At 35.8% G+C, this 27,098-nt stretch overlaps 11 non-coding genes across 11 annotated transcripts; all 11 read right to left on the reverse strand.

Moving 5' to 3' along the window:
* Window positions 1-3,085: 3,085 nt before the first annotated feature.
* On the reverse strand, window positions 3,086-3,178 carry TRNAI-AAU (transfer RNA isoleucine (anticodon AAU)). Its single transcript is given in 2 exon segments — window positions 3,086-3,121; window positions 3,141-3,178. It is a non-coding gene; the product is annotated as a tRNA-Ile (tRNA).
* Window positions 3,179-3,982: 804 nt separating this feature from the next.
* TRNAI-AAU (transfer RNA isoleucine (anticodon AAU)) lies at window positions 3,983-4,075 on the reverse strand. Its single transcript is given in 2 exon segments — window positions 3,983-4,018; window positions 4,038-4,075. It is a non-coding gene; the product is annotated as a tRNA-Ile (tRNA).
* Window positions 4,076-4,883: 808 nt separating this feature from the next.
* Window positions 4,884-4,976, reverse strand: TRNAI-UAU (transfer RNA isoleucine (anticodon UAU)). The gene is given in 2 exon segments: window positions 4,884-4,919; window positions 4,939-4,976. It is a non-coding gene; the product is annotated as a tRNA-Ile (tRNA).
* A 6,962-nt stretch (window positions 4,977-11,938) lies between these two features.
* Window positions 11,939-12,031, reverse strand: TRNAI-AAU (transfer RNA isoleucine (anticodon AAU)). The gene is given in 2 exon segments: window positions 11,939-11,974; window positions 11,994-12,031. It is a non-coding gene; the product is annotated as a tRNA-Ile (tRNA).
* A 2,515-nt stretch (window positions 12,032-14,546) lies between these two features.
* TRNAI-UAU (transfer RNA isoleucine (anticodon UAU)) lies at window positions 14,547-14,639 on the reverse strand. The gene is given in 2 exon segments: window positions 14,547-14,582; window positions 14,602-14,639. It is a non-coding gene; the product is annotated as a tRNA-Ile (tRNA).
* A 728-nt stretch (window positions 14,640-15,367) lies between these two features.
* Window positions 15,368-15,460, reverse strand: TRNAI-UAU (transfer RNA isoleucine (anticodon UAU)). The gene is given in 2 exon segments: window positions 15,368-15,403; window positions 15,423-15,460. It is a non-coding gene; the product is annotated as a tRNA-Ile (tRNA).
* Window positions 15,461-17,994: 2,534 nt separating this feature from the next.
* Window positions 17,995-18,087, reverse strand: TRNAI-AAU (transfer RNA isoleucine (anticodon AAU)). The gene is given in 2 exon segments: window positions 17,995-18,030; window positions 18,050-18,087. It is a non-coding gene; the product is annotated as a tRNA-Ile (tRNA).
* A 2,513-nt stretch (window positions 18,088-20,600) lies between these two features.
* Window positions 20,601-20,693, reverse strand: TRNAI-UAU (transfer RNA isoleucine (anticodon UAU)). The gene is given in 2 exon segments: window positions 20,601-20,636; window positions 20,656-20,693. It is a non-coding gene; the product is annotated as a tRNA-Ile (tRNA).
* A 728-nt stretch (window positions 20,694-21,421) lies between these two features.
* Window positions 21,422-21,514, reverse strand: TRNAI-UAU (transfer RNA isoleucine (anticodon UAU)). Its single transcript is given in 2 exon segments — window positions 21,422-21,457; window positions 21,477-21,514. It is a non-coding gene; the product is annotated as a tRNA-Ile (tRNA).
* Window positions 21,515-25,771: 4,257 nt separating this feature from the next.
* On the reverse strand, window positions 25,772-25,864 carry TRNAI-AAU (transfer RNA isoleucine (anticodon AAU)). The gene is given in 2 exon segments: window positions 25,772-25,807; window positions 25,827-25,864. It is a non-coding gene; the product is annotated as a tRNA-Ile (tRNA).
* A 799-nt stretch (window positions 25,865-26,663) lies between these two features.
* On the reverse strand, window positions 26,664-26,756 carry TRNAI-UAU (transfer RNA isoleucine (anticodon UAU)). Its single transcript is given in 2 exon segments — window positions 26,664-26,699; window positions 26,719-26,756. It is a non-coding gene; the product is annotated as a tRNA-Ile (tRNA).
* Between the last annotated feature and the right edge of the window lie 342 nt (window positions 26,757-27,098).

Here is a 27,098-nt window from a genome sequence, read left to right on the forward strand (position 1 = left end):
CACTGGTTTAGGAGAACAGGGCCTTACCCATTATGCCAGTGGTGCTTACTGATGTTCTTATTTAAGACTGTTAGGTTTTTAATAGTCAATTATTTATTTTTGAGGAAAAAGTGAAGCTGTTTACTGTGTTCTTTGCATTACCAATTCCAGCAAGAAATGTGCTGGAACTATCCAGAGCTGTCAGTATGGATTATCATGCTATATTGCAGAAAATCAATTTGATGCAACTGCTTTACCAACAGTATGTTAATCTTTTCCATTGCTGTTTTGTTGGCTGACTGAAGGAAGATATGCAGTGCATTTGAACCAAAGCAGATGTGTTGACAACTTAAATGCACAATCATGTTTGTGTTTTTTCTTTCTTTCTTCCATCCTTTGTAATATCATATTAAATATTAAGGTAGCAGTTTATAATCAATGACTAATGACATAAGAAAAGGAAAAAAAACAGTAGACATAGATGCTCCAGGTGAGGCTTGAACTCACAACCTTGGCATTGCTCAACAGATACTGTATTATAAGAAACGCGCGCTGACCAATTACGCCACTGGAGCACTTTGCAGCATTGGTTGGTTATGCTAGATGTGGATTTTATTCAATACAATTAGTACCGTCATAAGAATTGAAAAAGAAAATCATTTTTGGTGATGAATGATGAGCAACAAAGGAACAAGCATGCCAGATGACACTTGAATAAGCTGTCCACGGTGATAAAAAAGGTTTAAAAAATAACAACAACAATGTTATCATAATTAATGTCATATTTTAGCTTCTGTGGTCATTTTTTACAAGCTAAACACTGCAAGACTGTTTTACAGTTGAAGCAAGGATAAAATATCAACTCCAGTGATGAGACATTTGCTGTAATGACTTCCAACTCAGATGGGACTTAAACCCACAACCACTGGCTTAGGAGAACAGTGACTTATCCATTATGCCAGTGGTGCTTACTGATGTCCTTATTTAAGACTGATAGGTTTTTAATAGTCAATTAAATATTTTTGAAAAAAAAGTGAAGCTGTTTACTGTGTTCTTTCCATTACCAAGTCCAGCAAGAAATGTGCTGGTACTATCCAGAGCTGTCAGTATGGATTATCATGCTATATTGCAGAAAATCAATTTGATGCAACTGCTTTACCAACAGTATGCTAATCTTTTCCATTGCTGTTTTGTTGGCTGACTGAAGGAAGATATGCAGTGCATTTGAACCAAAGCAGATGTGTGCTGACAACTTAAATGCACAATCGTGTTTGTGTTTTTTCTTTCTTTCTTCCATCCTTTGTAATATCATATTAAATATTAAGGTAGCAGTTTATAATCAATGACTAATGACATAAGAAAAGGAAAAAAAACAGTATACAAAGATGCTTTAGGTGAGGCTTGAACTCACAACCTCAGCATTGCTCAACAGATACTGTCTTATAAGTACCGCGCGCTGACCAATTGCGCCACTGGAGCACTTTGCAGCATTAATTGGTTATGCTAGATGTGGATTTTATTCAATACAATCAGTACAGTCATAAGAATTGAAAAGAAAATCATTTTTGGTGATGAATGATGAGCAACAAAGGGACATGCATGCCAGATGGTACTTGAATAAGCTGTCCACTGTGATAAAAAAGGTTTAAAAAACAACAACAACAATGTTATCATAATTAATGTCATATTTTAGCTTCTGTGGTCATTTTTTACAAGCTAAACACTGCAAGACTGTTTTACAGTTGAAGCAAGGATAAAATATCAACTCTAGTGATGAGACTCTTGTTGTAATGACTTCCAACTCAGACGGGACTTAAACCCACAACCGCTGGCTTAGGAGAACAGTGCCTTATCCATTATGCCAGTGGTGCTTACTGATGTCCTTATTTAAGACTGATAGGTTTTTAATAGTCAATTATTTATTTTTGAAAAAAAGTGAAGCTGTTTACTGTGTTCTTTGCATTACCAAGTCCAGCAAGAAATGTGCTGGTACTATCCAGAGCTGTCAGTATGGATTATCATGCTATATTGCAGAAAATCAATTTGATGCAATTGCTTTACCAACAGTATGTTAATCTTTTCCATTGCTGTTTTGTTGGCTGACTGAAGGAAGATATGCAGTGCATTTGAACCAAAGCAGATGTTAAATATTAATTTAATCAATGACTAATGACATAAGAAAAGGAAAAAAAAACAGTATATAAAGATACTCGAGGTGAGGCTTGAACTCACAACCTCAGCATGGCTCAATAGATACTGTCTTATAAGTACAGCACGCTGACAAATTGCACCACTGGAGCACGTTTCAGCATTGATTGTTTATGCTAGATGTGGATTTTATTCAATACAATCAGTACAGTCATAAGAATTGAAAAAGAAAATCATTTTTGGTGATGAATGATGAGCAACAAAGGAACATGCATGCCAGATGGCACTTGAATAAGCTGTCCACGGTGATAAAAAAGGTTTAAAAAAACAACAACAACAATGTTATCATAATTAATGTCATATTTTAGCTTCTGTGGTCATTTTTTACAAGCTAAACACTGCAAGACTGTTTTACAGTTGAAGCAAGGATAAAATATCAACTCTAGTGATGAGACACTTGCTGTAATTACTTCCACCCCATATGGGACTTGGACCCCCTGGCTTAGGAGGGCAGTGACTTATCCATTATGCCAGTGGTGCTTACTGATGTTCTTATTTAAGACTGTTAGGTTTTTAATAGTCAATTATTTATTTTTGAGGAAAAAGTGAAGCTGTTTACTGTGTTCTTTGCATTACCAAGTCCAGCAAGAAATGTGCTGGTACTATCCAGAGCTGTCAGTATGGATTATCATGCTATATAGCAGAAAATCAATTTGATGCAACTGCTTTACCAACAGCATGTTAATCTTTTCCATTGCTGTTTTGTTGGCTGACTGAAGGAAGATATGCAGTGCATTTGAACCAAAGCAAATGTGTGCTGACAACTTAAATGCACAATCATGTTTGTGTTTTTTCTTTCTTTCTTCGATCCTTTGTAATATCATATTAAATATTAAGGTAGCAGTTTATAATCAATGACTAATGACATAAGAAAAGGAAAAAAAACAGTATACAAAGATGCTCCAGGTGAGGCTTGAACTCACAACCTCGGCATTGCTCAACAAATACTGTCTTATTAGTACCGCGCTCTGACCAATTGCACCACTGGAGCACTTTGCAGCATTAGTTGGTTATGCTAGATGTGGATTTTATTCAATACAATCAGTACAGTCATAAGAATTGAAAAAGAAAATCATTTTTGGTGATGAATGATGAGCAACAAAGGAACATGCATACCAGATGGCACTTAAATAAGCTGTCCACGGTGATAGAAAAGGTTTAAAAAACAACAACAACAATGTTATCATAATTAATGTCATATTTTAGCTTCTGTGGTCATTTTTTACAAGCTAAACACTGCAAGACTGATTTACAGTTGAAGCAAGGATAACATATCAACTCTAGTGATGAGACACTTGCTGTAATTACTTCCACCCCATATGGGACTTGGACCCCCTGGCTTAGGAGGGCAGTGACTTAATCATTATGCCAGTGGTGCTTACTGATGTTCTTATTTAAGACTGTTAGGTTTTTAATAGTCAATTATTTATTTTTGAGGAAAAAGTGAAGCTGTTTACTGTATTCTTTGCATTACCAAGTCCAGCAAGAAATGTGCTGGTACTATCCAGAGCTGTCAGTATGGATTATCATGCTATATTGCAGAAAATCAATTTGATGCAACTGCTTTACCAACAGTATGTTAATCTTTTCCATTGCTGTTTTGTTGGCTGACTGAAGGAAGATATGCAGTGCATTTGAACCAAAGCAGATGTGTGCTGACAACTTAAATGCACAATCATGTTTGTGTTTTTTCTTTCTTTCTTCCATCCTTTGTAATATTATATTAAATATTAAGGTAGCAGTTTATAATCAATGACTAATGACATAAGAAAAGGAAAAAAAAAATACACAAAGATGCTCCAGGTGAGGCTTGAACTCACAACCTCGGCATTGCTCAACAGATACTGTCTTATTAGTACCGCGCGCTGACCAATTGCGCCACTGGAGCACTTTGCAGCATTAATTGGTTATGCTAGATGTGGATTTTATTCAATACAATCAGTACAGTCATAAGAATTGAAAAAGAAAATCATTTTTGGTGATGAATGATGAGCAACAAAGGAACATGCATGCCAGATGGCACTTGAATAAGCTGTCCACGGTGATAGAAAAGGTTTAAAAAACAAGAACAACAACAATGTTATCATAATTAATGTCATATTTTAGCTTCTGTGGTCATTTTTTACAAGCTAAACACTGCAAGACTGTTTTACAGTTGAAGCAAGGATAAAATATCAACTCTAGTGATGAGACACTTGCTGTAATGACTTCCACCCCATATGGGACTTGGACCCCCTGGCTTAGGAGGGCAGTGACTTATCCATTATGCCAGTGGTGCTTACTGATGTTCTTATTTAAGACTGTTAGGTTTTTAATAGTCAATTATTTATTTTTGAGGAAAAAGTGAAGCTGTTTACTGTGTTCTTTGCATTACCAAGTCCAGCAAGAAATGTGCTGGTACTATCCAGAGCTGTCAGTATGGATTATCATGCTATATTGCAGAAAATCAATTTGATGCAACTTCTTTACCAACAGTATGTTAATCTTTTCCATTGCTGTTTTGTTGGCTGACTGAAGGAAGATATGCAGTGCATTTGAACCAAAGCAGATGTGTGCTGACAACTTAAATGCACAATCATGTTTGTGTTTTTTCATTCTTTCTTCCATCCTTTGTAATATCATATTAAATATTAAGGTAGCAGTTTTTAATCAATGACTAATGACATAAGAAAAGGAAAAAAAACAGTATACAAAGATGCTCCAGGTGAGGCTTGAACTCACAACCTCGGCATTGCTCAACAGATACTGTCTTATAAGTACCGTGCGCTGATCAATTGCGCCACTGGAGCACTTTGCAGCATTAATTGGTTATGCTAGATGTGGATTTTATTCAATACAATCAGTACACTCATAAGAATTGAAAAAGAAAATCATTTTTGGTGATGAATGATGAGCAACAGAGGAACATGCATGCCAGATGGCACTTGAATAAGCTGTCCACGGTTATAGAAAAGGTTTAAAAAACAACAACAACAACAACAATGTTATCATAATTAATGTCATATTTTAGCTTCTGTGGTCATTTTTTACAAGCTAAACACTGCAAGACTATTTTACAGTTGAAGCAAGGATAAAATATCAACTCTAGTGATGAGACACTTGCTGTAATGACTTCCACCCCATATGGGACTTGGACCCCCTGGCTTAGGAGGGCAGTGACTTATCCATTATGCCAGTGGTGCTTACTGATGTTCTTATTTAAGACTGTTAGGTTTTTAATAGTCAATTATTTATTTTTCAGGAAAAAGTGAAGCTGTTTACTGTGTTCTTTGCATTACCAAGTCCAGCAAGAAATGTGCTAGTACTTTCCAGAGCTGTCAGTATGGATTATCATGCTATATAGCAGAAAATCAATTTGATGCAACTGCTTTACCAACAGTATGTTAATCTTTTCCATTGCTGTTTTGTTGGCTGACTGAAGGAAGATATGCAGTGCATTTGAACCAAAGCAGATGTGCGCTGTCAACTTAAATGCACAATCATGTTTGTGTTTTTTCTTTCTTTCTTCCATCCTTTGTAATATCATATTAAATATTAAGGTAGCAGTTTATAATCAATGACTAATGACATAAGAAAAGAAAAAAAACAGTATACAAAGATGCTCCAGGTGAGGCATGAACTCACAACCCCGGCATTGCTCAACAGATACTGTCTTATAAGTACCGCGTGCTGACCAATTGCGCCACTGGAGCACTTTGCCGCATTAATTGGTTATGCTAGATGTGGATTTTATTCAATACAATCAGTACAGTCATAAGAATTGAAAAAGAAAATCATTTTTGGTGATGAATGATGAGCAACAAAGGAACATGCATGCCAGATGGCACTTGAATAAGCTGTACACGGTGATAGAAAAGGTTTAAAAAACAACAACAACAACAACAACAATGTTATCATAATTAATGTCATATTTTAGCTTCTGTGGTCATTTTTTACAAGCTAAACACTGCAAGACTGTTTTACAGTTGAAGCAAGGATAAAATATCAACTCTAGTGATGAGACACTTGCTGTAATGACTTCCACCCCATATGGGACTTGGACCCCCTGGCTTAGGAGGGCAGTGACTTATCCATTATGCCAGTGGTGCTTACTGATGTTCTTATTTAAGACTGATAAGTTTTTAATAGTCAATTATTTATTTTTGAGGAAAAAGTGAAGCTGTTTACTGTGTTCTTTGCATTACCAAGTCCAGCAAGAAATGTGCTGGTACTATCCAGAGCTGTCAGTATGGATTATCATGCTATATTGCAGAAAATCAATTTGATGCAACTGCTTTATCAACAGTATGTTAATCTTTTCCATTGCTGTTTTGTTGGCTGACTGAAGGAAGATATGCAGTGCATTTGAACCAAAGCAGATGTGTTGACAACTTAAATGCACAATCATGTTTGTGTTTTTTCTTTCTTTCTTCCATCCTTTGTAATATCATATTAAATATTAAGGTAGCAGTTTATAATCAATGACTAATGACATAAGAAAAGGAAAAAAAACTGTAGACATAGATGCTCCAGGTGAGGCTTGAACTCACAACCTTGGCATTGCTCAACAGATACTGTATTATAAGAAACGCGCGCTGACCAATTACGCCATTGGAGCACTTTGCAGCATTGATTGGTTATGCTAGATGTGGATTTTATTCAATACAATCAGTACCGTCATAAGAATTGAAAAAGAAAATCATTTTTTGTGATGAATGATGAGCAACAAAGGAACATACATGCCAGATGGCACTTGAATAAGCTATCCACGGTGATAAAAAGGTTTAAAAAACAACAACAATGTTATCATAATTAATGTCATATTTTAGCTTCTGTGATCATTTTTTACAAGCTAAACACTGCAAGACTGTTTTACAGTAGAAGCAAGGATAAAATATCAACTCTAGTGATGAGACACTTGCTGTAATGACTTCCAACTCAGACGAGACTTAAACCCACAACCACTGGCTTAGTAGAACAGTGCCTTACCCATTATGCCAGTGGTGCTTACTGATGTTCTTATTTAAGACTGTTAGGTTTTTAATAGTCAATTATTTATTTTTGAGGAAAAAGTGAAGCTGTTTACTGTGTTCTTTGCATTACCAATTCCAGCAAGAAATGTGCTGGAACTATCCAGAGCTGTCAGTATGGATTATCATGCTATATTGCAGAAAATCAATTTGATGCAACTGCTTTACCAACAGTATGTTAATCTTTTCCATTGCTGTTTTGTTGGCTGACTGAAGGAAGATATGCAGTGCATTTGAACCAAAGCAGATGTGTTGACAACTTAAATGCACAATCATGTTTGTGTTTTTTCTTTCTTTCTTCCATCCTTTGTAATATCATATTAAATATTAAGGTAGCAGTTTATAATCAATGACTAATGACATAAGAAAAGGAAAAAAAACAGTAGACAAAGATACTACAGGTGAGGTTTGAACTCACAACCTTGGCATTGCTCAACAGATACTGTATTATAAGTACTGCGTGCTGACCAATTGCGCCACTGGAGCACTCTGCAGCATTGATTGGTTATGCTAGATGTGGATTTTATTCAATACAATCAGTACAGTCATAAGAATTGAAAAAGATAATCATTTTTGGGATGAATGATGAGCAACAAAGGAACATGCATGCCAGATGGCACTTGAATAAGCTGTCCACGGTGATAGAAAAGGTTTAAAAAATAACAACAACAATGTTATCATAATTAATGTCATATTTTAGCTTCTGTGGTCATTTTTTACAAGCTAAACACTGCAAGACTGTTTTACAGTAGAAGCAAGGATAAAATATCAACTCTAGTTATGAGACACTTGCTGTAATGACTTCCAACTCAGACGGGACTTAAACACACAACCACTGGCTTAGGAGAACAGTGCCTTATCCATTATGCCAGTGGTGCTTACTGATGTCCTTATTTAAGACTGATAGGTTTTTAATAGTCAATTATTTATTTTTGAAAAAAAGTGAAGCTGTTTACTGTGTTCTTTGCATTACCAAGTCCAGCAAGAAATGTGCTGGTACTATCCAGAGCTGTCAGTATGGATTATCATGCTATATTGCAGAAAATCAATTTGATGCAACTGCTTTACCAACAGTATGTTAATCTTTTCCATTGCTGTTTTGTTGGCTGACTGAAGGAAGATATGAAGTGCATTTGAACCAAAGCAGATGTGTGCTGACAACTTAAATGCACAATCATGTTTGTGTGTTTTCTTTCTTTCTTCCTTCCTTTGTAATATCATATTAAATATTAAGGTAGCAGTTTATAATCAATGACTAATGACATAAAAAAAGGAAAAAAAACAGTATACAAACATGCTCCAGGTGAGGCTTGAACACACAACCTTGGCATTGCTCAACAGATACTGTATTATAAGTACTGCGTGCTGACCAATTGCGCCACTGTAGCACTTTGTAGCATTGATTGGTTATGCTATATGTGGATTTTATTCAATACAATCAGTACAGTCATAAGAATTGAAAAAGAAAATCATTTTTGATGATGAATGATGAGCAACAAAGGAACATGCATGCCAGATGGCACTTGAATAAGCTGTCCACGGTGATAGAAAAGGTTTAAAAAATAACAACAACAATGTTATCATAATTAATGTCATATTTTAGCTTCTGTGGTCATTTTTTACAAGCTAAACACTGCAAGACTGTTTTACAGTAGAAGCAAGGATAAAATATCAACTCTAGTGATGAGACACTTGCTGTAATGACTTCCAACTCAGACGGGACTTAAACCCACAACCACTGGCTTAGGAGAACAGTGCCTTACCCATTATGCCAGTGGTGCTTACTGATGTCCTTATTAAAGACTGATAGGTTTTTAATAGTCAATTATTTATTTTTGAAAAAAAGTGAAGCTGTTTACTGTGTTCTTTGCATTACCAAGTCCAGCAAGAAATGTGCTGGTACTATCCAGAGCTGTCAGTATGGATTATCATGCTATATTGCAGAAAATCAATTTGATGCAACTGCTTTACCAACAGTATGTTAATCTTTTCCATTGCAGTTTTGTTGGCTGACTGAAGGAAGATATGCAGTGCATTTGAACCAAAGCAGATGTTAAATATTAATTTAATCAATGACTAATGACATAAGAAAAGGAAAAAAAAACAGGATAAAAAGATGCTCCAGGTGAGGTTTGAACTCACAATCTCTGCATTGCTCAACACAAACTGTCTTATAAGTACCGCACGCTGACCAATTGCGCCACTGGAGCACTTTGCAGCATTGATTGGTTATGCTAGATGTGGATTTTATTCAATACAATCAGTACAGTCATAAGAATTGAAAAAGAAAATCATTTTTGGTGATGAATGATGAGCAACAAAGGAACATGGATGCCAGATGGCACTTGAATAAGCTGTCCACGGTGATAGAAAAGGTTTTAAAAACAACAAATACAATGTTATCATAATTAATGTCATATTTTAGCTTGTGTGGTCATTTTTTACAAGCTAAACACTGCAAGACTGTTTTACAGTTGAAGCAAGGATAAAATATCAACTCTAGTGATGAGACACTTGCTGTAATGACTTCCAACTCAGGCGGGACTTAAACCCACAACCACTGTCTTAGGAGAACAGTGCCTTATCCATTATGCCAGTGGTGCTTACTGATGTTCTTATTTAAGACTGATAGGTTTTTAATAGTCAATTATTTATTTTTGAAAAAAAGTGAAGCTGTTTACTGTGTTCTTTGCATTACCAAGTCCAGCAAGAAATGTGCTGGAACTATCCAGAGCTGTCAGTATGGATTATCATGCTATATAGCAGAAAATCAATTTGATGCAACTGCTTTACCAACAGTATGTTAATCTTTTCCATTGCTGTTTTGTTGGCTGACTGAAGGAAGATATGCAGTGCATTTGAACCAAGGCAGATGTGTGCTGACAACTTAAATGCACTATCATGTTTGTGTTTTTTCTTTCTTTCTTCCATCCTTTGTAATATCATATTAAATATTAAGGTAGCAGTTTATAATCAATGACTAATGACATAAGAAAAGGAAAAAAAACAGTAAACAAAGATGCTCCAGGTGAGGCTTGAACTCACAACCTCAGCATTGCTCAACAGATACTGTTTTATAAGTACCGCTCGCTGACCAATTGCGCCACTGGAGCACTTTGCATCATTGTTTGGTTATGCTAGATGTGGATTTTATTCAATACAAACAGTACTGTCATAAGAATTGAAAAAGAAAATAATTTTTGGTGATGAATGATGAGCAACAAAGGAACATGCATGCCAGATGGCACTTGAATAAGCTGTCCACGGTGATAAAAAAAGGTTTAGAAAACAACAACAACAATGTTATCATAATTAATGTCATATTTTAGCTTATGTGGTCAATTTTTACAAGCTAAACACTGCAAGACTGTTTGTTTTACAGTTGAAGCAAGGATAAAATATCAACTCTAGTGATGAGACACTTGCTGTAATGACTTCCAACTCAGACGGGACTTAAACCCACAACCACTGGCTTAGGAGAACAGTGCCTTATCCATTATGCCAGCGGTGCTTACTGATGTCCTTATTTAAGACTGATAGGTTTTTAATAGTCAATTATTTATTTTTGAAAAAAGTGAAGCTGTTTACTGTGTTCTTTGCATTACCAAGTCCAGCAAGAAATGTGCTGGTACTATCCAGAGCTGTCAGTATGGATTATCATGCTATATTGCAGAAAATCAATTTGATGCAACTGCTTTACCAACAGTATGTTAATCTTTTCCATTGCTGTTTTGTTGGCTGACTGAAGGAAGATATGCAGTGCATTTGAACCAAAGCAGATGTGTGCTGACAACTTAAATGCACAATCATGTTTGTGTTTTTTCTTTCTTTCTTCCATCCTTTGTAATATCATATTAATATTAAGGTAGCAGTGTTTAATCAATGACTAATGACATAAGAAAAGGAAAAAAAAACAGTATACAAAGATGCTCCAGGTGAGGCTTGAACTCACAACCTTGGCATTGCTCAACAGATACTGTATTATAAGTACAGCGCGCTGACCAATTGCGCCACTGGAGCACTTTGCAGCATTAATTGGTTATGCTAGATGTGGATTTTATTCAATACAATCATACAGTCATAAGAACTGAAAAAGAAAATCATTTTTGGTGATGAATGATGAGCAACAAAGGAACATGCATGCCAGATGGCACTTGAATAAGCTGTCCATGGTGATAGAAAAGGTTTAAAAAACAACAACAACAATGTTATCATAATTAATGTCATATTTTAGCTTCTGTGGTCATTTTTTACAAGCTAAACACTGCAAGACTGTTTTACAGTTGAAGCAAGGATAAAATATCAACTCTAGTGATGAGACACTTGCTGTAATTACTTTCACCCCATATGGGACTTGGACCCCCTGGCTTAGGAGGGCAGTGAATTATCCATTATGCCAGTGGTGCTTACTAATGTTCTTATTTAAGACTGATAGGTTTTGAATAGTCAATTATTTATTTTTGTGGAAAAAGTGAAGCTGTTTACTGTGTTCTTTGCATTACAGAGTCCAGCAAGAAATGTGCTGGTACTATCCAGAGCTGTCAGTATGGATTATCATGCTATATTGCAGAAAATCAATTTGATGCAACTGCTTTACCAACAGTATGTTAATCTTTTCCATTGCTGTTTTGTTGGCTGACTTGAGGAAGATATGCAGTGCATTTGAACCAAAGCAGATGTTAAATATTAATTTAATCAATGACTAATGACATAAGAAAAGGAAAAAAAACAGTATACAAAGATGCTTCAGGTGAGGCTTGAACTCACAAACTCGGCATTGCTCAACAGATACTGTCTTATTAGTACCGCGCGCTGACCAATTGCACCACTGGAGCACTTGGCAGCATTCATTGGTTATGTTGGATGTGGATTTTATTCAATACAATCAGTACAGTCATAAGAATTGAAAAAGAAAATCATTTTTGGTGATGAATGATGAGCAACAAAGGAACATGCATGCCAGATGACACTTGAATAAGCTGTCCACGGTGATAGAAAAGGTTTTAAAAACAACAATGTTATCATAATTAATGTCATATTTTAGCTTCTGTGGTCATTTTTTACAAGCTAAACACTGCAAGACTGTTTTACAGTTGAAGCAAGGATAAAATATCAACTCTAGTGATGAGACACTTGCTGTAATTACTTCCATCCCATATGGGACTTGGACCCCCTGGCTTAGAAGGGCAGTGACTTATCCATTATGCCAGTGGTGCTTACTGATGTTCTTATTTAAGACTGTTAGGTTTTTAATAGTCAATTATTTATTTTTCAGGAAAAAGTGAAGCTGTTTACTGTGTTCTTTGCATTACAGAGTCCAGCAAGAAATGTGCTGGTACTATCCAGAGCTGTCAGTATGGATTATCATGCTATATTGCAGAAAATCAATTTGATGCAACTGCTTTACCAACAGTATGTTAATCTTTTCCATTGCTGTTTTGTTGGCTGACTGAAGGAAGATATGCAGTGCATTTGAACCAAAGCAGATGTGTGCTGACAACTTAAATGCACAATCATGTTTGTGTTTTTTCTTTCTTTCTTCCATCCTTTGTAATATCATATTAAATATTAAGGTAGCAGTTTATAATCAATGACTAATGACATAAGAAAGGGAAAAAAAACAGTATACAAAGATGCTCCAGGTGGGCTTGTACTCACAACCTCGGCATTGCTCAACAGATACTGTCTTATAAGTACAGCATGCTTACAAATTGCACCACTGGAGCACTTTGCAGCATTGATTGTTTATGCTAGATGTGGATTTTATTCAATACAATCAGTACAGTCATAAGAATTGAAAAAGAAAATCATTTTTGGTGATGAATGATGAGCAACAAAGGAACATGCATGCCAGATGGCACTTGAATAAGCTGTCCACGGTGATAGAAAAGGTTTAAAAAACAACAACACAATGTTATCATAATTAATGTCATATTTTAGCTTCTGTGGTCATTTTTTACAAGCTAAACACTGCAAGACTGTTTTACAGTTGAAGCAAGGATAAAATATCAACTCTGGTGATGAGACACTTGTTGTAATGACTTCCAACTCAGACAGGACTTAAACCAACAACCACTGGCTTAGGAGAACAGTGCCTTATCCATTATGCCAGTGGTGCTTACTGATGTCCTTATTTAAGACTGATAGGTTTTTAATAGTCAATTTATTTTTGAAAAAAAGTGAAGCTGTTTACTGTGTTCTTTGCATTACCAAGTCCAGCAAGAAATGTGCTGGTACTATCCAGAGCTGTCAGTATGGATTATCATGCTATATTGCAGAAAATCAATTTGATGCAATTGCTTTACCAACAGTATGTTAATCTTTTCCATTGCTGTTTTGTTGGCTGACTGAAGGAAGATATGCAGTGCATTTGAACCAAAGCAGATGTTAAATATTAATTTAATCAATGACTAATGACATAAGAAAAGGAAAAAAAAACAGTATATAAAGATACTCCAGGTGAGGCTTGAACTCACAACCTCGGCATGGCTCAACAGATACTGTCTTATAAGTACAGCACGCTGACAAATTGCACCACTGGAGCACGTTTCAGCATTGATTGTTTATGCTAGATGTGGATTTTATTCAATACAATCAGTACAGTCATAAGAATTGAAAAAGAAAATCATTTTTGGTGATGAATGATGAGCAACAAAGGAACAAGCATGCCAGATGGCACTTGAATAAGCTGTCCACGGTGATAAAAAAGGTTTAAAAAAACAACAACAACAATGTTATCATAATTAATGTCATATTTTAGCTTCTGTGGTCATTTTTTACAAGCTAAACACTGCAAGACTGTTTTACAGTTGAAGCAAGGATAAAATATCAACTCTAGTGATGAGACACTTGCTGTAATTACTTCCACCCCATATGGGACTTGGACCCCCTGGCTTAGGAGGGCAGTGACTTATCCATTATGCCAGTGGTGCTTACTGATGTTCTTATTTAAGACTGTTAGGTTTTTAATAGTCAATTATTTATTTTTGAGGAAAAAGTGAAGCTGTTTACTGTGTTCTTTGCATTACCAAGTCCAGCAAGAAATGTGCTGGTACTATCCAGAGCTGTCAGTATGGATTATCATGCTATATAGCAGAAAATCAATTTGATGCAACTGCTTTACCAACAGCATGTTAATCTTTTCCATTGCTGTTTTGTTGGCTGACTGAAGGAAGATATGCAGTGCATTTGAACCAAAGCAGATGTGTGCTGACAACTTAAATGCACAATCATGTTTGTGTTTTTTCTTTCTTTCTTCGATCCTTTGTAATATCATATTAAATATTAAGGTAGCAGTTTATAATCAATGACTAATGACATAAGAAAAGGAAAAAAAACAGTATACAAACATGCTCCAGGTGAGGCTTGAACTCACAACCTCAGCATTGCTCAACAGATACTGTCTTATAAGTACCGCGCGCTGACCAATTGCGCCACTGGAGCACTTTGCAGCATTAATTGGTTATGCTAGATGTGGATTTTATTCAATACAATCAGTACAGTCATAAGAATTAAAAATGAAAATCATTTTTGGTGATGAATGATGAGCAACAAAGGAACATGCATGCCAGATGGCACTTGAATAAGCTGTCCACGGTGATAGAAAAGGTTTAAAAAACAACAACAGCAATGTTATCATAATTAATGTCATATTTTAGCTTCTGTAGTCATTTTTTACAAGCTAAACACTGCAAGACTGTTTTACAGTTGAAGCAAGGATAAAATATCAACTCTAGTGATGAGACACTTGCTGTAATGACTTCCAACTCAGACGGGACTTAAACCCACAACCACTGGCTTAGGAGAACAGTGCCTTATCCATTATGCCAGTGGTGCTTACTGATGTCCTTATTTAAGACTGATAGGTTTTTAATAGTCAATTATTTATTTTTGAAAAAAAGTGAAGCTGTTTACTGTGTTCTTTGCATTACCAAGTCCAGCAAGAAATGTGCTGGTACTATCCAGAGCTGTCAGTATGGATTATCATGCTATATTGCAGAAAATCAATTTGATGCAAATGCTTTACCAACAGTATATTAATCTTTACCATTGCTGTTTTGTTGGCTGACTGAAGGAAGATATGCAGTGCATTTGAACCAAAGCAGATGTTAAATATTAATTTAATCAATGACTAATGACATAAGAAAAGGAAAAAAAACAGGATAAAAAGATGCTCCAGGTGAGGCTTGAACTCACAACCTCTGCATTGCTCAACAGATACTGTCTTATAAGTACCGCGCGCTGACCAATTGCGCCACTGGAGCACTTTGCAGCATTAATTGGTTATGCTAGATGTGGATTTTATTCAATACAATCAGTACAGTCATAAGAATTGAAAAAGAAAATCATTTTTGGTGATGAATGATGAGCAACAAAGGAACATGGATGCCAGATGGCACTTGAATAAGCTGTCCACGGTGATAAAAAAAGGTTTAAAAAACAACAACAACAATGTTATCATAATTAATGTCATATTTTAGCTTCTGTGGTCATTTTTTACAAGCTTAACACTGCAAGACTGTTTTACAGTTGAAGCAAGGATAAAATATCAACTCTAGTGATGAGACACTTGCTGTAATGACTTCCAACTCAGACGGGACTTAAACCCACAACCACTGGCTTAGGAGAACAGTGCCTTATCCATTATGCCAGTGGTGCTTACTGATGTCCTTATTTAAGACTGATAGGTTTTTAATAGTCAATTATTTATTTTTGAAAAAAAGTGAAGCTGTTTACTGTGTTCTTTGCATTACCAAGTCCAGCAAGAAATGTGCTGGAACTATCCAGAGCTGTCAGTATGGATTATCATGCTATATAGCAGAAAATCAATTTGATGCAACTGCTTTACCAACAGTATGTTAATCTTTTCCATTGCTGTTTTGTTGGCTGACTGAAGGAAGATATGCAGTGCATTTGAACCAAGGCAGATGTGTGCTGACAACTTAAATGCACTATCATGTTTGTGTTTTTTCTTTCTTTCTTCCATCCTTTGTAATATCATATTAAATATTAAGGTAGCAGTTTATAATCAATGACTAATGACATAAGAAAAGGAAAAAAAACAGTATACAAAGATGCTCCAGGTGAGGCTTGAACTCACAACCTCAGCATTGCTCAACAGATACTGTCTTATAAGTACCGCTCGCTGACCAATTGCGCCACTGGAGCACTTTGCATCATTGTTTGGTTATGCTAGATGTGGATTTTATTCAATACAATCAGTACAGTCATAAGAATTGAAAAAGAAAATAATTTTTGGTGATGAATGATGAGCAACAAAGGAACATGCATGCCAGATGGCACTTGAATAAGCTGTCCACGGTGATAAAAAAAGGTTTAGAAAACAACAACAACAATGTTATCATAATTAATGTCATATTTTAGCTTATGTGGTCAATTTTTACAAGCTAAACACTGCAAGACTGTTTGTTTTACAGTTGAAGCAAGGATAAAATATCAACTCTAGTGATGAGACACTTGCTGTAATGACTTCCAACTCAGACTGTACTTAAACCCACAACCACTGGCTTAGGAGAACAGTGCCTTATCCATTATGCCAGCGGTGCTTACTGATGTCCTTATTTAAGACTGATAGGTTTTTAATAGTCAATTATTTATTTTTGAAAAAAGTGAAGCTGTTTACTGTGTTCTTTGCATTACCAAGTCCAGCAAGAAATGTGCTGGTACTATCCAGAGCTGTCAGTATGGATTATCATGCTATATTGCAGAAAATCAATTTGATGCAACTGCTTTACCAACAGTATGTTAATCTTTTCCATTGCTGTTTTGTTGGCTGACTGAAGGAAGATATGCAGTGCATTTGAACCAAAGCAGATGTGTGCTGACAACTTAAATGCACAATCATGTTTGTGTTTTTTCTTTCTTTCTTCCATCCTTTGTAATATCATATTAATATTAAGGTAGCAGTTTTTAATCAATGACTAATGACATAAGAAAAGGAAAAAAAAACAGTATACAAAGATGCTCCAGGTGAGGCTTGAACTCACAACCTTGGCATTGCTCAACAGATACTGTATTATAAGTACAGCGCGCTGACCAATTGCGCCACTGGAGCACTTTGCAGCATTAATTGGTTATGCTAGATGTGGATTTTATTCAATACAATCATACAGTCATAAGAACTGAAAAAGAAAATCATTTTTGGTGATGAATGATGAGCAACAAAGGAACATGCATGCCAGATGGCACTTGAATAAGCTGTCCACGGTGATAAAAAAAGGTTTAAAAAACAACAACAACAATGTTATCATAATTAATGTCATATTTTAGCTTATGTGGTCAATTTTTACAAGCTAAACACTGCAAGACTGTTTTACAGTTGAAGCAAGGATAAAATATCAACTCTAGTGATGAGACACTTGCTGTAATGACTTCCACCCCATATGGGACTTGGACCCTCTGTCTTAGGAGGACAGTGACTTATCCATTATGCCAGTGGTGCTTACTGATGTTCTTATTTAAGACTGATAGGTTTTGAATAGTCAATTATTTATTTTTGTGGAAAAAGTGAAGCTGTTTACTGTGTTCTTTGCATTACAGAGTCCAGCAAGAAATGTGCTGGTACTATCCAGAGCTGTCAGTATGGATTATCATGCTATATTGCAGAAAATCAATTTGATGCAACTGCTTTACCAACAGTATGTTAATCTTTTCCATTGCTGTTTTGTTGGCTGACTTGAGGAAGATATGCAGTGCATTTGAACCAAAGCAGATGTTAAATATTAATTTAATCAATGACTAATGACATAAGAAAAGGAAAAAAAACAGTATACAAAGATGCTTCAGGTGAGGCTTGAACTCACAAACTCGGCATTGCTCAACAGATACTGTCTTATTAGTACCGCGCGCTGACCAATTGCACCACTGGAGCACTTGGCAGCATTCGTTGGTTATGTTGGATGTGGATTTTATTCAATACAATCAGTACAGTCATAAGAATTGAAAAAGAAAATCATTTTTGGTGATGAATGATGAGCAACAAAGGAACATGCATGCCAGATGACACTTGAATAAGCTGTCCACGGTGATAGAAAAGGTTTTAAAAACAACAATGTTATCATAATTAATGTCATATTTTAGCTTCTGTGGTCATTTTTTACAAGCTAAACACTGCAAGACTGTTTTACAGTTGAAGCAAGGATAAAATATCAACTCTAGTGTTGAGACACTTGCTGTAATTACTTCCATCCCATATGGGACTTGGACCCCCTGGCTTAGAAGGGCAGTGACTTATCCATTATGCCAGTGGTGCTTACTGATGTTCTTATTTAAGACTGTTAGGTTTTTAATAGTCAATTATTTATTTTTCAGGAAAAAGTGAAGCTGTTTACTGTGTTCTTTGCATTACAGAGTCCAGCAAGAAATGTGCTGGTACTATCCAGAGCTGTCAGTATGGATTATCATGCTATATTGCAGAAAATCAATTTGATGCAACTGCTTTACCAACAGTATGTTAATCTTTTCCATTGCTGTTTTGTTGGCTGACTGAAGGAAGATATGCAGTGCATTTGAACCAAAGCAGATGTGTGCTGACAACTTAAATGCACAATCATGTTTGTGTTTTTTCTTTCTTTCTTCCATCCTTTGTAATATCATATTAAATATTAAGGTAGCAGTTTATAATCAATGACTAATGACATAAGAAAGGGAAAAAAAACAGTATACAAAGATGCTCCAGGTGGGCTTGTACTCACAACCTCGGCATTGCTCAACAGATACTGTCTTATAAGTACAGCATGCTTACAAATTGCACCACTGGAGCACTTTGCAGCATTGATTGTTTATGCTAGATGTGGATTTTATTCAATACAATCAGTACAGTCATAAGAATTGAAAAAGAAAATCATTTTTGGTGATGAATGATGAGCAACAAAGGAACATGCATGCCAGATGGCACTTGAATAAGCTGTCCACGGTGATAGAAAAGGTTTAAAAAACAACAACACAATGTTATCATAATTAATGTCATATTTTAGCTTCTGTGGTCATTTTTTACAAGCTAAACACTGCAAGACTGTTTTACAGTTGAAGCAAGGATAAAATATCAACTCTGGTGATGAGACACTTGTTGTAATGACTTCCAACTCAGACGGGACTTAAACCCACAACCACTGGCTTAGGAGAACAGTGCCTTATCCATTATGCCAGTGGTGCTTACTGATGTCCTTATTTAAGACTGATAGGTTTTTAATAGTCAATTTATTTTTGAAAAAAAGTGAAGCTGTTTACTGTGTTCTTTGCATTACCAAGTCCAGCAAGAAATGTGCTGGTACTATCCAGAGCTGTCAGTATGGATTATCATGCTATATTGCAGAAAATCAATTTGATGCAATTGCTTTACCAACAGTATGTTAATCTTTTCCATTGCTGTTTTGTTGGCTGACTGAAGGAAGATATGCAGTGCATTTGAACCAAAGCAGATGTTAAATATTAATTTAATCAATGACTAATGACATAAGAAAAGGAAAAAAAACAGTATATAAAGATACTCCAGGTGAGGCTTGAACTCACAACCTCGGCATGGCTCAACAGATACTGTCTTATAAGTACAGCACGCTGACAAATTGCACCACTGGAGCACGTTTCAGCATTGATTGTTTATGCTAGATGTGGATTTTATTCAATACAATCAGTACAGTCATAAGAATTGAAAAAGAAAATCATTTTTGGTGATGAATGATGAGCAACAAAGGAACATGCATGCCAGATGGCACTTGAATAAGCTGTCCACGGTGATAAAAAAGGTTTAAAAAACAACAACAACAATGTTATCATAATTAATGTCATATTTTAGCTTCTGTGGTCATTTTTTACAAGCTAAACACTGCAAGACTGTTTTACAGTTGAAGCAAGGATAAAATATCAACTCTAGTGATGAGACACTTGCTGTAATTACTTCCACCCCATATGGGACTTGGACCCCCTGGCTTAGGAGGGCAGTGACTTATCCATTATGCCAGTGGTGCTTACTGATGTTCTTATTTAAGACTGTTAGGTTTTTAATAGTCAATTATTTATTTTTGAGGAAAAAGTGAAGCTGTTTACTGTGTTCTTTGCATTACCAAGTCCAGCAAGAAATGTGCTGGTACTATCCAGAGCTGTCAGTATGGATTATCATGCTATATAGCAGAAAATCAATTTGATGCAACTGCTTTACCAACAGCATGTTAATCTTTTCCATTGCTGTTTTGTTGGCTGACTGAAGGAAGATATGCAGTGCATTTGAACCAAAGCAGATGTGTGCTGACAACTTAAATGCACAATCATGTTTGTGTTTTTTCTTTCTTTCTTCGATCCTTTGTAATATCATATTAAATATTAAGGTAGCAGTTTATAATCAATGACTAATGACATAAGAAAAGGAAAAAAAACAGTATACAAAGATGCTCCAGGTGAGGCTTGAACTCACAACCTCAGCATTGCTCAACAGATACTGTCTTATAAGTACCGCGCGCTGACCAATTGCGCCACTGGAGCACTTTGCAGCATTAATTGGTTATGCTAGATGTGGATTTTATTCAATACAATCAGTACAGTCATAAGAATTAAAAATGAAAACCATTTTTGGTGATGAATGATGAGCAACAAAGGAACATGCATGCCAGATGGCACTTGAATAAGCTGTCCACGGTGATAGAAAAGGTTTAAAAAACAACAACAGCAATGTTATCATAATTAATGTCATATTTTAGCTTCTGTAGTCATTTTTTACAAGCTAAACACTGCAAGACTGTTTTACAGTTGAAGCAAGGATAAAATATCAACTCTAGTGATGAGACACTTGCTGTAATGACTTCCAACTCAGACGGGACTTAAACCCACAACCACTAGCTTAGGAGAACAGTGCCTTATCCATTATGCCAGTGGTGCTTACTGATGTCCTTATTTAAGACTGATAGGTTTTTAATAGTCAATTATTTATTTTTGAAAAAAAGTGAAGCTGTTTACTGTGTTCTTTGCATTACCAAGTCCAGCAAGAAATGTGCTGGTACTATCCAGAGCTGTCAGTATGGATTATCATGCTATATTGCAGAAAATCAATTTGATGCAACTGCTTTACCAACAGTATATTAATCTTTACCATTGCTGTTTTGTTGGCTGACTGAAGGAAGATATGCAGTGCATTTGAACCAAAGCAGATGTTAAATATTAATTTAATCAATGACTAATGACATAAGAAAAGGAAAAAAAACAGGATAAAAAGATGCTCCAGGTGAGGCTTGAACTCACAACCTCTGCATTGCTCAACAGATACTGTCTTATAAGTACCGCGCGCTGACCAATTGCGCCACTGGAGCACTTTGCAGCATTAATTGGTTATGCTAGATGTGGATTTTATTCAATACAATCAGTACAGTCATAAGAATTGAAAAAGAAAATCATTTTTGGTGATGAATGATGAGCAACAAAGGAACATGGATGCCAGATGGCACTTGAATAAGCTGTCCACGGTGATAAAAAAAGGTTTAAAAAACAACAACAACAATGTTATCATAATTAATGTCATATTTTAGCTTCTGTGGTCATTTTTTACAAGCTTAACACTGCAAGACTGTTTTACAGTTGAAGCAAGGATAAAATATCAACTCTAGTGATGAGACACTTGCTGTAATGACTTCCAACTCAGACGGGACTTAAACCCACAACCACTGGCTTAGGAGAACAGTGCCTTATCCATTATGCCAGTGGTGCTTACTGATGTCCTTATTTAAGACTGATAGGTTTTTAATAGTCAATTATTTATTTTTCAGGAAAAAGTGAAGCTGTTTACTGTGTTCTTTGCATTACAGAGTCCAGCAAGAAATGTGCTGGTACTATCCAGAGCTGTCAGTATGGATTATCATGCTATATTGCAGAAAATCAATTTGATGCAACTGCTTTACCAACAGTATGTTAATCTTTTCCATTGCTGTTTTGTTGGCTGACTGAAGGAAGATATGCAGTGCATTTGAACCAAAGCAGATGTGTGCTGACAACTTAAATGCACAATCATGTTTGTGTTTTTTCTTTCTTTCTTCCATCCTTTGTAATATCATATTAAATATTAAGGTAGCAGTTTATAATCAATGACTAATGACATAAGAAAGGGAAAAAAAACAGTATACAAAGATGCGCCAGGTGGGCTTGAACTCACAACCTCGGCATTGCTCAACAGATACTGTCTTATAAGTACAGCACGCTAACAAATTGCACCACTGGAGCACTTTGCAGCATTGATTGTTTATGCTAGATGTGGATTTTATTCAATACAATCAGTACAGTCATAAGAATTGAAAAAGAAAATCATTTTTGATGATGAATGATGAGCAACAAAGGAACATGCATGCCAGATGGCACTTGAATAAGCTGTCCACGGTGATAGAAAAGGTTTAAAAAATAACAACAACAATGTTATCATAATTAATGTCATATTTTAGCTTCTGTGGTCATTTTTTACAAGCTAAACACTGCAAGACTGTTTTACAGTAGAAGCAAGGATAAAATATCAACTCTAGTGATGAGACACTTGCTGTAATGACTTCCAACTCAGACGGGACTTAAACCCACAACCACTGGCTTAGAAGAACAGTGCCTTACCCATTATGCCAGTGGTGCTTACTGATGTCCTTATTAAAGACTGATAGGTTTTTAATAGTCAATTATTTATTTTTGAAAAAAGTGAAGCTGTTTACTGTGTTCTTTGCATTACCAAGTCCAGCAAGAAATGTGCTGGTACTATCCAGAGCTGTCAGTATGGATTATCATGCTATATTGCAGAAAATCAATTTGATGCAACTGCTTTACCAACAGTATGTTAATCTTTTCCATTGCAGTTTTGTTGGCTGACTGAAGGAAGATATGCAGTGCATTTGAACCAAAGCAGATGTTAAATATTAATTTAATCAATGACTAATGACATAAGAAATGGAAAAAAAACAGGATAAAAAGATGCTCCAGGTGAGGCTTGAACTCACAATCTCTGCATTTCTCAACACAAACTGTCTTATAAGTACCGCATGCTGACCAATTGCGCCACTGGAGCACTTTGCAGCATTAATTGGTTATGCTAGATGTGGATTTTATTCAATACAATCAGTACAGTCATAAGAATTGAAAAAGAAAATCATTTTTGGTGATGAATGATGAGCAACAAAGGAACATGGATGCCAGATGGCACTTGAATAAGCTGTCCACGGTGATAGAAAAGGTTTTAAAAACAACAAATACAATGTTATCATAATTAATGTCATATTTTAGCTTATGTGGTCATTTTTTACAAGCTAAACACTGCAAGACTGTTTTACAGTTGAAGCAAGGATAAAATATCAACTCTAGTGATGAGACACTTGCTGTAATGACTTCCAACTCAGGCGGGACTTAAACCCACAACCACTGTCTTAGGAGAACAGTGCCTTATACATTATGCCAGTGGTGCTTATGATGTTCTTATTTAAGACTGATAGGTTTTTAATAGTCAATTATTTATTTTTGAAAAAAAGTGAAGCTGTTTACTGTGTTCTTTGCATTACCAAGTCCAGCAAGAAATGTGCTGGTACTATCCAGAGCTGTCAGTATGGATTATAATGCTATATAGCAGAAAATCAATTTGATGCAACTGCTTTACCAACAGTATGTTAATCTTTTCCATTGCTGTTTTGTTGGCTGACTGAAGGAAGATATGCAGTGCATTTGAACCAAGGCAGATGTGTGCTGACAACTTAAATGCACAATCATGTTTGTGTTTTTTCTTTCTTTCTTCCATCCTTTGTAATATCATATTAAATATTAAGGTAGCAGTTTATAATCAATGACTAATGACATAAGAATAGGAAAAAAAACAGTATACAAAGATGCGCCAGGTGAGGCTTGAACTCACAACCTCGGCATTGCTCAACAGATACTGTCTTATAAGTACCGCGCGCTGACCAATTGCGCCACTGGAGCACTTTGCATCATTGTTTGGTTATGCTAGATGTGGATTTTATTCAATACAATCAGTACAGTCATAAGAATTGAAAAAGAAAATCATTTTTGGTGATGAATGATGAGCAACAGAGGAACATGCATGCCAGATGGCACTTGAATAAGCTGTCCACGGTGATAAAAAAAGGTTTAAAAAACAACAACAACAATGTTATCATAATTAATGTCATATTTTAGCTTATGTGGTCAATTTTTACAAGCTAAACACTGCAAGACTGTTTGTTTTACAGTTGAAGCAAGGATAAAATATCAACTCTAGTGATGAGACACTTGCTGTAATGACTTCCAACTCAGACGGGACTTAAACCCACAACCACTGGCTTAGGAGAACAGTGCCTTATCCATTATGCCAGCGGTGCTTACTGATGTCCTTTTTTAAGACTGATAGGTTTTTAATAGTCAATTATTTATTTTTGAAAAAAAGTGAAGCTGTTTACTGTGTTCTTTGCATTACCAAGTCCAGCAAGAAATGTGCTGGTACTATCCAGAGCTGTCAGTATGGATTATCATGCTATATTGCAGAAAATCAATTTGATGCAACTGCTTTACCAACAGTATGTTAATCTTTTCCATTGCTGTTTTGTTGGCTGACTGAAGGAAGATATGCAGTGCATTTGAACCAAAGCAGATGTGTGCTGACAACTTAAATGCACAATCATGTTTGTGTTTTTTCTTTCTTTCTTCCATCCTTTGTAATATCATATTAAATATTAAGGTAGCAGTTTTTAATCAATGACTAATGACATAAGAAAAGGAAAAAAAACCAGTATACAAAGATGCTCCAGGTGAGGCTTGAACTCACAACCTTGGCATTGCTCAACAGATACTGTATTATAAGTACAGCGCGCTGACCAATTGCGCCACTGGAGCACTTTGCAGCATTAATTGGTTAAGCTAGATGTGGATTTTATTCAATACAATCATACAGTCTTAAGAATTGAAAAAGAAAATCATTTTTGGTGATGAATGATGAGCAACAAAGGAACATGCATGCCAGATGGCACTTGAATAAGCTGTCCACGGTGATAAAAAAGGTTTAAAAAACCACAACAACAATGTTATCATAATTAATGTCATATTTTAGCTTATGTGGTCAATTTTTACAAGCTAAACACTGCAAGACTGTTTTACAGTTGAAGCAAGAATAAAATATCAACTCTAGTGATGAGACACTTGCTGTAATTACTTCCACCCCATATGGGACTTGGACCCCCTGTCTTAGGAGGACAGTGACTTATCCATTATGCCAGTGGTGCTTACTGATGTTCTTATTTAAGACTGATAGGTTTTGAATAGTCAATTATTTATTTTTGAGGAATAAGTGAAGCTGTTTACTGTGTTCTTTGCATTACAGAGTCCAGCAAGAAATGTGCTGGTACTATCCAGAGCTGTCAGTATGGATTATCATGCTATATTGCAGAAAATCAATTTGATGCAACTGCTTTACCAACAGTATGTTAATCTTTTCCATTGCTGTTTTGTTGGCTGACTTGAGGAAGATATGCAGTGCATTTGAACCAAAGCAGATGTTAAATATTAATTTAATCAATGACTAATGACATAAGAAAAGGAAAAAAAACAGTATACAAAGTTGCTCCAGGTGAGGCTTGAACTCACAAACTCGGCATTGCTCAACAGATACTGTCTTATTAGTACCGCGCACTGACCAATTGCGCCACTGGAGCACTTGGCAGCATTCATTGGTTATGCTGGATGTGGATTTTATTCAATACAATCAGTACAGTCATAAGAATTGAAAAAGAAAATCATTTTTGGTTATGAATGATGAGCAACAAAGGAACATGCATGCCAGATGGCACTTGAATAAGCTGTCCATGGTGATAGAAAAGGTTTTAAAAACAACAATGTTATCATAATTAATGTCATATTTTAGCTTCTGTGGTCATTTTTTACAAGCTAAACACTGCAAGACTGTTTTACAGTTGAAGCAAGGATAAAATATCAACTCTAGTGATGAGACACTTGCTGTAATTACTTCCACCCCATATGGGACTTGGACCCCCTGGCTTAGAAGGGCAGTGACTTATCCATTATGCCAGTGGTGCTTACTGATGTTCTTATTTAAGACTGTTAGGTTTTTAATAGTCAATTATTTATTTTTGAGGAAAAAGTGAAGCTGTTTACTGTGTTCTTTGCATTACAGAGTCCAGCAAGAAATGTGCTGGTACTATCCAGAGCTGTCAGTATGGATTATCATGCTATATTGCAGAAAATCAATTTGATGCAACTGCTTTACCAACATTATGTTAATCTTTTCCATTGCTGTTTTGTTGGCTGACTGAAGGAAGATATGCAGTGCATTTGAACCAAAGCAGATGTGTGCTGACAACTTAAATGCACAATCATGTTTGTGTTTTTTCTTTCTTTCTTCCATCCTTTGTAATATCATATTAAATATTAAGGTAGCAGTTTATAATCAATGACTAATGACATAAGAAAGGGAAAAAAAACAGTATACAAAGATGCTCCAGGTGAGGCTTGAACTCACAACCTCGGCATTGCTCAACATATACTGTCTTATAAGTACAGCACGCTGACCAATTGCGCCACTGGAGCACTTTGCAGCATTAATTGGTTATGCTAGATGTGGATTTTATTCAATACAATCAGTACAGTCATAAGAATTGAAAAGAAAATCATTTTTGGTGATGAATGATGAGCAACAAAGGGACATGCATGCCAGATGGTACTTGAATAAGCTGTCCACGGTGATAAAAATGGTTTAAAAAACAACAACAACAATGTTATCATAATTAATGTCATATTTTAGCTTCTGTGGTCATTTTTTACAAGCTAAACATTGCAAGAATGTTTTACAGTTGAAGCAAGGATAAAATATCAACTCTAGTGATGAGACACTTGTTGTAATGACTTCCAACTTATACGGGACTTAAACCC

The sequence above is a fragment of the Pseudophryne corroboree genome, unplaced genomic scaffold (genome assembly GCF_028390025.1).
Source record: "Pseudophryne corroboree isolate aPseCor3 unplaced genomic scaffold, aPseCor3.hap2 scaffold_1186, whole genome shotgun sequence".
In the NCBI taxonomy this organism is placed as follows: Eukaryota; Metazoa; Chordata; class Amphibia; order Anura; family Myobatrachidae; genus Pseudophryne; species Pseudophryne corroboree.